The sequence below is a fragment of the Durio zibethinus genome, chromosome 1 (assembly GCF_047325235.1).
Source record: "Durio zibethinus cultivar Kanyao isolate XHJ-2024 chromosome 1, ASM4732523v1, whole genome shotgun sequence".
NCBI classification, from domain to species: Eukaryota; Viridiplantae; Streptophyta; class Magnoliopsida; order Malvales; family Malvaceae; genus Durio; species Durio zibethinus.
Genome location: NC_143162.1, coordinates 13,709,921 through 13,723,613, shown reverse-complemented (window position 1 = coordinate 13,723,613; position 13,693 = coordinate 13,709,921). Strand labels below are relative to the sequence as shown.

The following is a 13,693-nucleotide window of genomic DNA, read 5'->3' as shown; positions in this document are numbered from 1 at the left end:
GAGTTACAGCTTGGAGACTAGAAAAGCAAGGAGACCATAGAGGTAATACCCCTTGATGACTATGAGTTTGTGATTGGGTTTGATTTCCTTGTTCAGATTAATGCCCTCATTATGCTTTTTTTCGATTGTGTTTGCATCTTGGATGCTCAGTGCCAATGCTTGTGCCATTGAGAAGAGGGTCTAGAGTTGGGTCACGGGTGGTGTCAGCCATCCAATTTGCCCAGGCAGTAAGCAGACAAGAAGACACCTTCTTGGTAGCCCTAAAGTATGAGGAACCAAGGGAAAAGGAGACCGAGTCACCCTTGGAGGTGCTAAAGGTGCTGAAGACCTTTAGTGATGTGATGCCTGTAAAGCTATCTAGCCAGCTACCACCAAAAAGAGAGGTGGACCACAAGATCAAGCTAGTGTCTGAGGCCAAGCCACCAGCTAGAGCCTCTTACCGAATATCCCCACTAGAGTTGAAGGAGTTGAGGAAACAGCTCAAAGAGTTAGTTGATGCTGGCTTTATTAGGCCATCGAAGGCACCTTATGGTGCACCGATTCTATTCCAACACAAGCATGATGGGTCATTGTGACTGTGCATAGACTACCGAGCTTTGAACAAGCTGACCATCAAGAACAAGTACCCCATGCCACTCATTGCAAACTTGTTCGACCAACTTGGGAGCGCAAGGTGGTTCACCAAGCTGAATTTGAGGTCGGGCTGCTACCAAGTCATGATCATGGAGGGAGATGAGCAAAAGATAGCATGTGTCACTTGGTATGGTTTGTATGAGTTCTTGGTGATGCCTTTCAGACTCACGAATGCCCTAGCAACATTCTGAACCCTTATGAAGAAGGTTCTTCAGTCGTTCCTTGATCGATTTGTTGTGGTTTATTTGGATGACATTGTGATCTACAGCCAGACTTTGGGAGAGCATGTAGACCACTTGAGACAGGTGTTTGAGGTGTTATGGGCGCACAAGCTATTTGTCAAGAGGGAGAAGTGCTCGTTCACCCAACAGGAGATCCCGTTCTTAGGCCACATAGTGGAATGTGGCAGGATACGTATGGATGAAGGCAAGGTGCATGCCATCCTAGAATGGCAACCGCCAGCCAAGGTCACTGAGTTGAGATAATTCCTTGGGTTGGTTAACTACTACAGGCGCTTCATCAAAGGTCACTCAACAATAGCCATGCCATTGATTGACTTACTCAAGAAAAAGAGAGCATGGGAGTGAAGCGCAGGGTGCCAAGAAGCCTTTGACAGGTTGAAGCAGGCTATGACTGAAGAGCCAGTCTTTACCTTACCAAACCATGCCAAGCTGTATGAGGTGCATACGGACGCATTAGACTTTGCCATAGGGGGCGTGTTGATGCAAAAGGGACATCTAGTAACGTTCGAGAGCAGGAAGCTGAACGAGATTGAGCGTAAGTACATGGTCCAAGAGAAGGAGATGACTGCAGTAGTGCACTGCTTGCACACTTGGTGCCATTACCTATTGGGGCCGAGGTTCATGGTTAAGACAGACAATGTGGTGACCAACTACTTTCAGACGCAGAAGAAGCTGTCCCCCAAGTAGGCATGATGGTAAGATTTTCTTGCAGAATTTGATTTCCAGATTGAGTATAAGCCAGGACAGGCGAACCTAGTGGTAAACACCCTGAGCAGAAAGGTTAACCTTATTACCATTAGCCAACCAGAGGGGTCACTGGTGCCACACATCAAGGAGGGGCTTCCGCATGATCCTATAGCCAAGGCTCTTATAAAGTAAGTCCAGCAAGGTAAGACTAGGGGATTTTGGATACAGAATGGTTTGTTGTACACTAGGGGTAGTAGACTGATTGTGCTGTAGCATAAGAAGCTCTACAAGGAAGTTTTGCAAGAATGCCATGATTCAAGGTGGGCTGGACACCCAAGAGTTTACCATACCTTGGCATTGATCGAGGACCGATACTATTGGCCGCACATAAGGGACGATGTGGAGGCCTATATGAAGACTTGTCTTGTATGCCAACAGGACAAGGTGGAGCTCAAGAAACCAAGCGGTCTCTTGGAGCCATTGCCAGTGCCAGAGTGACCATGGGAGAGTGTTTCTCTGGACTTTATAGTCGGTCTACCCAAAGCAAAAGGGTTTGGAAGCATCGTGGTAGTGGTGGACAGGTTTTCCAAGTATGGAATCTTCATTCCAGCAACTAAGGAGTGCCTAGTCGAGGAGGCAGCTTGATTGTTCCTGAAGAACATGGTTAAGTATTGAGGAGTGCCGAGGACCATTGTTAGTGATCGGGATGGGCGTTTCACAAACAGGTTCTAGACTGAGTTGTTCAAGCTGTTGGGGTCAGACTTGAACTTTTCCACTAGCATGCATCTACAGACCGATGGGCAGATAGAACATGTGAATGGACTATTGGAGGTCTACTTCAGGCACTATGTGAGTGCCACACAAAGGGACTGGCCAAAGCTGCTAGATGTTGCATAATTTTCCTACAACTTGCAAAAGAGCTAGGCAACGAACCAAAGCCCATTTAAGGTTGTGATAGGGCAACAACCACTAACACCTGGTTCGATTGTTGCAGGTTACATAGGGTCGAATACAGTAGCATACAAGTTTGCCAAGGCATGGCAGGAGCAAACTAACTTGGCCAGAGTCTGTCTACACAAGGCGACAAAGAGGTCAAAGAAGTGGGCAGACCAGAATAGGCGGGATGTGCAATTCCAGTTTGGAGACTTGGTGTTGGTGAAGATGCATCCCAATGTGCGCCACAGGGGGCTGCCCAAAGGCCTAGTCTGAAGGTATAAGGGACCTTTTCGAGTAATCAAGAGGGTAGGCAAGGTTGCCTACAAGCTGGATATGCCACCCAAGCTGAGGGTACACCCGATGTTCCATGTAAGCATGCTCAAGCCATTCCATGAGGATGAGGGAGATCCAGGACGGGCAGAGTTAAAACGTGCACTATTGGGAGCAAGGGCTTCATATGAGAAGGAGGTCCACAGCATCATAGTTGATCGAGAGGTGAGATGAAAGAACTACCAACCAAGACAAGAGTACTTGGTGCACTGAAAGGGACTTCCAGACAGTGAGGTGAGCTAGGAACTAGCAGAGGACTTATGGTAGTTCAGGGACCAGATCAGGCAATACCATGCAGAGGATGTAATGAGGGCATTGTGTAATTAGGTGGGGGAGAATGTCACACCCTGGACGGGTGCGCCAAGCACATCGGGTGCACCAGCACGCGAGCCAAAGGTTGAGGCCCGCACACTAGGCGTGCTGGTGGGTATTTACATGCAAGGCCTAGGAGACGAGGCCAGAACACCTGCCCAACTTGCAAGCCAGCCCATGAGGCCAAGGCCTAGCATGTAGGCTACCCGTACCACATCCAGAAGGGCCCAAGGTGCTAGATGTGTAAGTGAAGCTTCTGGAAGCTTGCAAGATTAGCAGGAGTCTTCTGGCAGATTTGATTGACCCTAGAAATTAGGAGTTAGAATCTTGATTGATTGTAATCTCTCTAATCCCTTGATTTTAGCCTTTATTCTAACGATATTGCCATTAAGTGTAGCTGGAGCCTCAACTCTAAATAGAGGGCTGCTCCACCCTCATTTGTACACCATCAAACACTTCTATTTCAGTGAATACACAGCATATTCTAGCATTCTGCCTTGTTATCCTGTTTCTCTTTAACTTTCGTAATCAGCCCTTTCTATTGTTCTAGTGCTCTCACGCTTGGGTTTTAGGTTGACTTAGGCATAAAAGAGGAGATTCCAAGTCTAAGGTCACACGAATTCTGAGTCTAAGTTCTGAGTTGACGGTTCATTGCTTGGGGAAGGCCTCCGAGGGAGCCGTTCCCAGTCTGTCCCCCGACCAACATGCAGTGACCTGCTCTCACCGTGGGAATAGCTCAAGTAGTACACCGACAGTTGATGGGTTCAAGACTGGGACCCCTGCACCCAGCCCTCAGAGACAATCCTTTTCTCGAGGTTACAGATCCATTTTGTCGAGTTTTTTTGCCTACATTATTCCATTGACCAGAGGCTGTTCACCTTGGAGACCTGATGCACTTATGAGTACGATCGGGGGCGGATGGCACTCGGTCCTCCAGATTTTGAAGGGCTGTCAGAGGGCACCGAACACCACGCGATGTGCGGTGCTCTTCCGACCGCTAGTCTCTACCTCCAACTAAGCCGTTTCCAAGGTGGACAGGCTATTAAACAAAAAAGATAACTCTTCTCGAGGCCTCCGTCGATGTCTCCGAACTCCCTAACGTTGCAGTCAGCCACCGCGTCTCAGTACAAGAATTTTAACCCAATTCCCTTTCAAAGCTCATGCGAGACGCACTGTCGGATGGGCTTCCCCATCTCTTAGGATCGACTAACCCATGTGCAAGTGCCATACATATGGAACCTTTCCCCTCTTTGGCCTTCAAAGTTCTCATTTGAATATTTACTACTACCACTAAGATCTGCATCAAAGACCACTCCGCCTAGGCTCGTGCCCTAAGTTTTGTAGCCACTGTAGTGCCCTCCTACTCATCAGGGCTTGGCCCTTACCCCGAGGGCCGGGTATAGGTGGCACGATTAAGCACCATCCATTTTTGGGGCTAGTTGATTCGACAAGCGAGTTGTTACACGCTCCTTAGTGGATTTCGACTTTCATGACCACCGTCATACTATCTTAATCGACCAACACCATTTGTGGGTTTTGGGTTAGTGTGTAGCTGGGCATCGTAACCCGACTTTCGATTCATCTTCCATTGCCAGTTTTGCTTACCAAAAATGGCCCACTTGGAGCTCTCGATTCTGTGGTGTGGCTCAACGAAGCAGCCGTGCCATCCTACCTATTTAAAGTTTGAGAATAGGTCGAGGGCGTTGTGCCTCTGATGCCTCTAATCATTGGCTTTACTCGATAGAACTCATCGGGGGCTCCAGCTATCCTGAGGAAAACTTCAGAGGGAACTAGCTACTAGACGGTTCGATTAGTCTTTCGCCCCTATACCCAAGTCAAACGAATAATTTGCACGTCAATATCATCACGGGCCTCCACTAAAGTTTCCTCTGGCTTTGCCTCGTTCAGGCATAGTTCACCATCTTTGGAGTCCAGATGGGCATGCTCGGACTCGAACCCTTCACAGAAGATCAAGGTCGATCGACGGTGCACCCACGAGGTATCCCATCAATCAGCTTCCTTACACTTTACGGGTTTCTTGGCCCATTGATTCGCATGCATGTCAGACTCCTTAGTCCGTGTTTCAAGACGGGTCGAATGAGAAGCCCGCAAGCTGACGTCAGGAGCACGTGGGTGCCAAGGCACACCGAGACGACTTGTGCTGCATTCCATGATCACGATGACGACGTCTCCATGAAAACATCAAAAGCTTGAGCTTGGGCCACCGTGACCCGCATCGGTCCATGCCTCGAGCCGATCGACGGACTGACTCTTGTCGTTCCACATCCGATCGAGGTGCATCGTCGGCCCCCATCCGCTTCCCTCTCGACAATTTCAAGCACTCTTTAACTCTCTTTTCAAAATCCTTTTCATCTTTCCCTCGTGGTACTTGTTTGTTATCAGTCTCTCACCCGTATTTAGCCTTAGATGAAATTTATCACAAATTGGGGCTGCAATCCCAACAACCTGACTCACGGACTGTGCCTCATGGAACGACAGGGTCCAGGCACAACGGGCCTCTCACCCTCTCTGGCACCCCTTTTCAGGGGACTTGGGCCAGGTCTACCACTGAGGACGCTTCTCCAAACTACAATTCAAACACTGGGGGCACCCGATTCTCAAGCTGGGCTCTTCCCAGTTCACTCATCATTACTAGAGGAATCCTAGTAAGTTTCTTTTCCTCCATTTATTGATATGCATAAACTCAGCGGGTGATCTCGCCTAACCTGGGGTCACAACGCGAGCATCGATCGAGCGATGCGAGGGGTTCGACTGGGTCCGAGTGGACAACGAGCGTGTGTCACTAGGGACGAGGCACATCGAGAGCTCTACCATCGACGGTCACGATGCTGTCATTGTTGAGGAGTTGCTTTTGGGCCAACCACGATCGACGGGATCATGGGAGACCATCTTTCACCCGCCCCTTTCCCATGGAACTCGATGGCAAGGGGTCAAAGAGGGGCCGACTGAGCATGACACCCAGGCAAGCGTGCCCTCGGCCTAATGGCTTCGGGTGCAACTTACATTCAAAGACTCGATGGTTCACAAGATTCTACAATTCACACCAAGTATCGCATTTCGCTACGTTCTTCATCGATGCGAGAGCTGAGATATCCATTGTCGAGAGTCGTTTTATTTTTTTACGACAAAAAGAGTCACAGCACTGTCGTGCATGCACCACGAACTGGATGGCGATGGCATATGCACTCAGATTCACTTCGGGGGTTTGTTGTTTGACAATGAGCGAGACGATGCCGATCGTTTCACCTGTCCGGTAGGGGGACGAAACGACCGTCGCACCCATCCGAGGTCGAAAGGGGCTTAGGGCACGGGGGCACCCTCGCCCTCTCGATGTTTCGTTAACGCGTCCGTGGGTCATCCGTCGAGTGGGGTTTGGATAATGATCCTTCTGTAGGTTCACCTACAAAAACCTTGTTACGACTTCTCCTTCCTCTAAATGATAAGGTTCAGTGGACTTCTCGCGATGTCGCAGCCAGTAAACCGTCCACATCGTCGTGATCTGAACACTTCACCGGATCATTCAGTTGGTAGGAATGATGGGCAAAGTGTACAAAAGGCATGGATGTAGTCAACGCAAGCTGATGACTCGTGCTTACTATGAATTCCTCGTTGAAGACTAACAATTGCAATGATCTATCCCCATCACGATGAAATTTCAAAGATTACCTTAGCCTGTCGGCCAAGGCTATAGACTCGTTGAATACATCAGTTTAGCGTGCGTGTGCCCAAAACATCTAAGGGCATCACAGACCTGTTATTGCCTCAAACTTCCTTAGCCTAAGCGGCCATAGTCCCTCTAAGAAGCTAGCCATGAAAGATCACCTCCGCATAGCTAGTTATCAGGCTGAGGTCTTATTTGTTAACAGAATTAACCAGACAAATCGCTCCACCAACTAAGAACAACCATGCAACATCACCCATAGAATCAAGAAAGAGCTCTCAGTCTGTCAATCCTTACTATGTCTAGACCTGGTAAGTTTCCCCGTGTTGAGTCAAATTAAGCTGCAGGCTCCACTCCTGGTGGTGCCCTTCCATCAATTCCTTTAATTTTTAGCCTTGTGACCATACTCCCCCCAGAACCCAAAGACTTTGATTTCTCATAAGGTGCCGATGGAGTCCTAAAAGTAACATCCACCGATCCCTAGTCAACATCATTTATGGTTGAGATAGGACGGTATCTGATCGTCTTCGAGCCCCCAACTTTCATTCTTGATTAATGAAAACATCATTGGCAAATGCTTTCGTAGCTGTTCGTCTTTCATAAATCCAAGAATTTCACCTCTAACTATGAAATATGAATGCCCCTGACTGTCCCTGTTAATCATTACTCTGATCCCGAAGGCCAACACAATAGGATCAAAATCCTATGATGTTATCCCATCCTAATGTATATAAGCGTAGGCCTACTCTGACCACTCTAATTTCTTCAAAGTAACAGCGTCGGAGGAACGACCTAGGCAATTAAGTCCAAGAGCGCATCACCGGCAGTAGGGATGAGTAGACCGATGCTCACCATGAGGCGAACCTGATGACCCAACCCTAGTTTTAACTACGAGCTTTTTAACCGTAACAACTTAAATATACGCTATTTGTATTGGAATTACCGTGGCTGCTGGCACCAGACTTGCCCTCCAATGGATCCACGTTAAGGGATTTAGATTGTACTCATTCCAATTACCAGACTCATAGAGCCTGTTATTATTATTTATTGTCACTACCTCTCCATGTCAGGATTGGGTAATTTACGTGCCTGCTGCCTTCCTTGGATGTGGTAGCCATTTCTCAGGCTCTCTTTCCAAAATTGAACCCTAATTCTTCGTCACCCGTCACCACCATAATAGGCCACTATCCTACCATCGAAAGTTGATAGGGATAAAATTTGAATGATACATCACCGGCATAAAGGCCGTGCAATCTGTCAAGTTATCATGAATCATCAGAGCAATAGGCATAGCCCACGTCGACCTTTTATTTAATAAATGCGTCCCTTCCAGAAGTCGAGGTTTGTTGCATGTATTAGCTCTAGAATTACTACGATTATTTGAGTAGTAGATACCATCAAACAATTTATAACTGATTTAATGAGCCATTCGTAGTTTCATAGTCTGAATTAGTTCATACTTACACATGCATGGCTTAATCTTTGAGACAAGCATATGACTACGACGAAGAGAGCCCAACACGAAGCGCAAGCATCGTGCGTATCGAGCACGTGAAATGCATAGCATCGGACAAATGGGGGCCAAGAGCCTGCGCCCGCTAAACATTTCGCATCTGAGAGCATGATCAAACACCGATGCACCAATACGGCCACAGAAGATTGGGTGGCGCACTTGGGACACCAGCCACGATTGACGTCTGACTCATAGCCCCTCAGGACACGAGACGGATGAGGGATGGTGAGACATTTGATTTTCATCAATTCAGGTATGCAGCACCAGATCCTGATTGCGCCTACGGGGTACAATGATCGCATTGGGGGGAGATTGAAGAGGATGACGGGTCAACAATTTGATGCATCAAGCATGGAGCCTGCCAACATGCACAACCATAGCACCACTCATATGCCTATTGCGTACAAGTGGTAGCATCCATGCGCGCCGGTCCACAACCCACCCAATCGATTACTCGATGAGTGAGCGAAGGAAATGATGTGTTAGGCCATGCCACAACCGTTTGGCACTGGAAAAACATAAGCAAGGGCCACGAGTCTGCTCGGGCCATCCGACGGGCAACAACGGAAGGATACCACCAATGCTTGGACTGGTCGAGACAGCACGCACGAGCTCTGTTGACACTACCCCAATGGGATGTTGCCCAATTCAGGGACTTGTTTCTGAGGTCTTGGGTAGCATCCACTACGTGCACGGCCTCGTCAAGGCCAAGGTGTTTTTATGGTCGATGAGAAGAAACTGTGAGACCGTCAAATATCGAGAGACTTGGTCGAGCCAAGCTCGTAACCGTAGCTTCTGCTCGCACCACCCCTGGGAGCCATTGCCCGATTCAGGGACTTGGTCTGGGGTCTAAGGTAGCATTCACCCCGTGCACGGGCTTGAGCTCGGTTCCCCTTTTTTGGTATGCACGCTAACCGGTCGAGGCCATGGGCGCCTGTCAATCATCAGAGCAACCAATCATTGGACAAAATGGTCAGAAGGCATGCACACCCTGTATTTCACTCGAGGGACATTACCCTGGGTGTACGCAATGGGAGGCCCATCACTCACACCTACTGGGGGAGAGGGGGTGCCGGACCACCACCCCTTAAAGAGCATTAGAGATTTTGTAGATATCTTACCAGTAGATCTTAAAGTGTCTGAAACAGGGACACTTTTTCCAAACAGGCATATCTCGTACCAAGGGTGAGCAGGTGTCGATGGTGGTCGAGGCATGTGCCCACACCAAAGGCCAGTGTGTGCCGATGGTGTTCGATGTGACTGCTCGTACCAAGGGCCATCTTCTACCTATGCTGATCGAGGCAGGTGCCCACATCGGTTCCAGCTTGTTTGCATGCTGATTGAGGCATGCATGCACCAATGGTGGTCGAGGCATCTGCCCGCACCGAGGCCCAGCACGTGCTGATAGTGTTCAAGGCAACTGCCCACACTAGGGGCCATCTTTTGTCGATGTTGATCGAGGCATGGCACATGTCGACGGTGATTGAGGCAAGTGCCTGCACCAAGGGCTGACTTGTGTCGATGGTGGTCGAGGCATGTGCTCGCACCAAGGCCCAGCATGTGTCGATGGTGTTCGAGGCAACCACACGTACCAATGGCAATCTTCTACCGATGGTGATCGAGGCAACCGCCTGAACCAAGGCCCAGCATGTGTCGATGGTGTTCAACGTAACCGCTTACACTAGGGGCTATCTTCTATCGATGGTGGTCGAGGCAAGTGCCCACACCAAGGGTCGACTTGTGTCGATGGTGCTCGAGGCAACCACTCGCACCAAGGCCCAGCATGTACCGATGGTGTTCGACGCAATCGCACACACTAGGGACCATCTTCTGTCAATGCTGATCGAGGCATGACACGTGTCGATAGTGGTCCAGACAAGTGCTTGTACCAATGGCCAGCTTGGGATGATAGTGGTCGAGGCATGTGCTTGTGTCACACCCTAGGGGGGGTCGCCAGGCACATCAAGCGCACCAGCTGGCAAGCCAAAGGTTGAAGCCCACAGACCAGGCGCACTAGCAAGTATTTGCATGCAAGGCCTAGGAGACAAGGTCAGAACGCCCGCCCAGCTTGCAGGCTAGCCCGTGAGGCCAAGTTCTGGCATGCAGGCTGCCCGCACCACATCCAAAAGGGCCCAAGGTGCTGGATACACAAGTGAAGCTTCTGGAACCTTGCAGGATTAGCAGGAGCCTCCTGGTAGATTTGGTTGACCCTAGAAATCAGGAGTTAGAATCCTGATTGATTGTAATTTGTATAATCCCATGATTCTATGGATATTGCCATTAAGTGTAGCTGAAGCCTCAACTATAAATAGAGGGCTGCTCTATCCTCATTTGTACACCATCAAACACTTCTGTTTGAATGAATACAGAGCATATTTCAGCATTTTGCCTTGTTATCTTGTTTCTCTTTAACTTGCGTAATCAGCCCTTCCCATTGTTCTAGTGCCCGCACGCTTATGTTTTAGGCTGACTTAGGCATAAAGGAGGAGATTCCAAGCCTAAGGCCGCATGGATTCTGAGTCTAAGGTTAGAGCCTTTGACTGTTGGTATCAAAGCAAGTTTGATTTTGAGTGTTTGTGTTGTGCAGGTTAGATCGTGATTGAGGAGATGGCATCCCAAAGCAACGTTGCTAACCAATAACCAGAGGCCCAGGAGTAGGGGTGTGGAAAAGGTAGGAAAGCTAGTTCAAGAGATATATGGTCTCCCATGGATGGTAGGTTGACCAAGGTGGAGGTGACCATGGGTGACATAGGGGAGAAGCTTAAAGAAGTAGAGACTCACATTGCATCGCTAGACTCTATGGGGAAGGAGATCCAAGGTGAGCTGTAAGCTGCTCTCAACAAAGGCATGGACGTGATCACCCAAAAGAATGTGGCCTTAGAGGCTAAAGTGCTGACCTTGCGTGATGGCGTGGAGGCCATGCGCTAGCAGATGGAGGATCTTACCAGTGAGGTCATTGCTTACAAAACTACCATTGAGAATGGCATGTTTGCTGGAGTGTCCAAGTCCAGAATGGATGTCCCCAAGCCTAAGGAGTTCAAGGGGACTAGGGTGGCCAAGGGAGTAGACAACTACCGATGGGGTATGGAGTAGTACTTCCAGGCCATGGGCATGCAAGACGAGGCGATAAAGGTAAGCATCACTGCTATGTATCTCACTGATGTAGCCTTATTGTGGTGGAGGCACAGGTGTGATGATGTCAGGCGTGGGAGCGCCAAGATTGGAACCTGGGTAGAGTTCCAAAAGGAGTTTAGAGAGTAATTTTACCCGGAGTATGTCGATGATGAGGCACGGGCAAAGTTACTCAAGCTGAACCAGCAAGGGGACATAAGGGAGTATGTCCAAAAATTCTCTGAACTGATGCTACAGATATCAGATCTAGGCAAGAAGGATGCCTTATTTGTTTTCATGGATGGGCTGAAGCCGTGGGTGAAGCATGAGCTACAACGGAGGGGAGTTCATGACTTGGCTAAAGCCATGACTACTACTGAGGCCTTGATAAAGTTCAAGCCTTTGAACAAGTTTGAGTCTTTCAAGCCCAAAGGTAAGGGTAGGGACGATAGGGACCAAAAGAAGTAGTCCAAAAGGAAGGACCATGACCGAGAGTCCAAGGAGGGAGACTGAGATCATTCAACCAAGGATGGCGAGAGGAAGCCACCAGTAGGCAAGTGGAAAGTGAAGGGGGACCGAGAACCATTAGCATGCTACTTATGTGGAGGAAGCCACATAGCACGCAATTACTCGTAGAAGGGCAAGCTGGCTACTGTAAACAAGGAGTCTGACAAGGAGCCAAAGTCAGGGGTAGTAAAGCTTGGGTTGTTGGTGGTCAATGCTGTCCAAAGTAAAAGGAGTCGCAAGCCAAAGAGCTTAATGTTAATGGATCTGATGGTTACGGGTTAAAAGGTGAGCGCACTGGTGGACACAAGTGCCTCACATCTTTTTATTTCAAGTGATGGAGCCTGAAAGCTCAGACTAAAGGTGCAGAAAGGGACTGGTACCATTAAAATGGTGAACTCCAAGAAGGTTTTAGCCATTGGAGTAGCACGGGGAGTGGAGTTACAGCTTGGAGACTGGAAAGGCAAAGAGACCATAGAGGTAATACCCCTTGATGACTATGAGTTTGTGATTGTTGGATTTTTTTATTCGGATTAACGCTCTTTTTGTACCTTTTACCGATTGTGTTTGCATCCTAGATGCAAGGTGCCAATGCCTAGTGCCATTAAGAAGAGGGTCTGGAGTTGGGTCACAGGTGGTATCAGCCATCCAATTTGCCAAGGCGATAAGTAGACAAGAAGACACCTTCTTGGTAGCCCTAAAGTATGAAGAACCAAGGGAGAATGAGATCGAGTCACCCTTGAAGGTGCTAAAGGTGCTGAAGACCTTTAGTGATGTGATGCCCGTAAAGTTGCCTAGCCAGCTACCACCTAAGAGGGAGGTGGACCACAAGATCAAGCTGGTGTCTGAGGCCAAGCTACCAGTTAGAGCCCCTTATCGAATGTCCCTACCAGAGTTGGAAGAATTGAGGAAGCAACTCAAAGAGTTAGTTGATGTTGGCTTCATCAGACCATCAAAGGCACCATATGGTGCATCGATTCTATTCCAGCGCAAGCATGATGGGTTGTTGCGACTGTGCATAGACTACTAAGATTTGAACAAGCTGACTGTCAAGAACAAGTACCCTATCCCACTCATTGCGGACTTGTTCGACCAACTTGTGAGTGTAAGGTGGTTCACCAAGCTAGATTTGAGGTCGGGCTACTATCAAGTCAGGATCACGGAGGGAGATGAGCCAAAGATAGCATGTGTCACTCAGTATGGTTCGTACAAGTTCTTGGTGATGCCTTTCAGACTCACGAACACCCCAGCAACATTCTACACCCTTATGAACAAGGTACTTTAGTCGTTCTTTGATCGATTTGTTATGGTTTATTTGGATGACATTGTGATCTACAACCAGACTTTGGGAGAGCAAGTAGACCACTTGAGACAGGTGTTCCAGGTGTTGCGGGTGCACAAGCTATTTGTCAAGAGGGAGAAGTGCTCATTCGCCCAGCAATAGATCCCGTTATTTGGCCACATAGTGGGAGGTGACAGGATACGCATGGATGAAGGCAAGGTGCATGCCATCCTGGAGTGGCAACCTCCAGCCAAGGTCACTGAGTTGAGATCATTCCTTGGGCTGGTTAACTACTATAAAAGCTTCATCAAAGGTCACTCAGCAATAGCCACATCATTGACTGACTTGCTCAAGAAAGGGAGAGCATGGGAGTGGAGCGTAGGGTACCAGGAAGCTTTTAATAGGTTGAAACAAGCTGTGACCAAGGAGCCAGTCTTGGCCTTGCCAGACCATGCCAAGTC

General features: G+C 48.7%; 1 non-coding gene and 3 pseudogenes across 1 annotated transcript; 1 reads left to right on the top strand and 3 right to left on the bottom strand.

Annotated features, from left to right (window-relative positions):
- Positions 1-3,680: 3,680 nt before the first annotated feature.
- Positions 3,681-5,875, bottom strand: LOC149520426 (25S ribosomal RNA; annotated as a pseudogene).
- A 238-nt stretch (positions 5,876-6,113) lies between these two features.
- LOC149520425 (5.8S ribosomal RNA) lies at positions 6,114-6,269 on the bottom strand. The gene has a single exon (XR_016326477.1). It is a non-coding gene; the product is annotated as a 5.8S ribosomal RNA (ribosomal RNA).
- Positions 6,270-6,538: 269 nt separating this feature from the next.
- Positions 6,539-8,337, bottom strand: LOC149520424 (18S ribosomal RNA; annotated as a pseudogene).
- Positions 6,972-13,693, top strand: part of LOC149520421 (uncharacterized) — a 37,506-nt pseudogene continuing 30,784 nt past the window's right edge.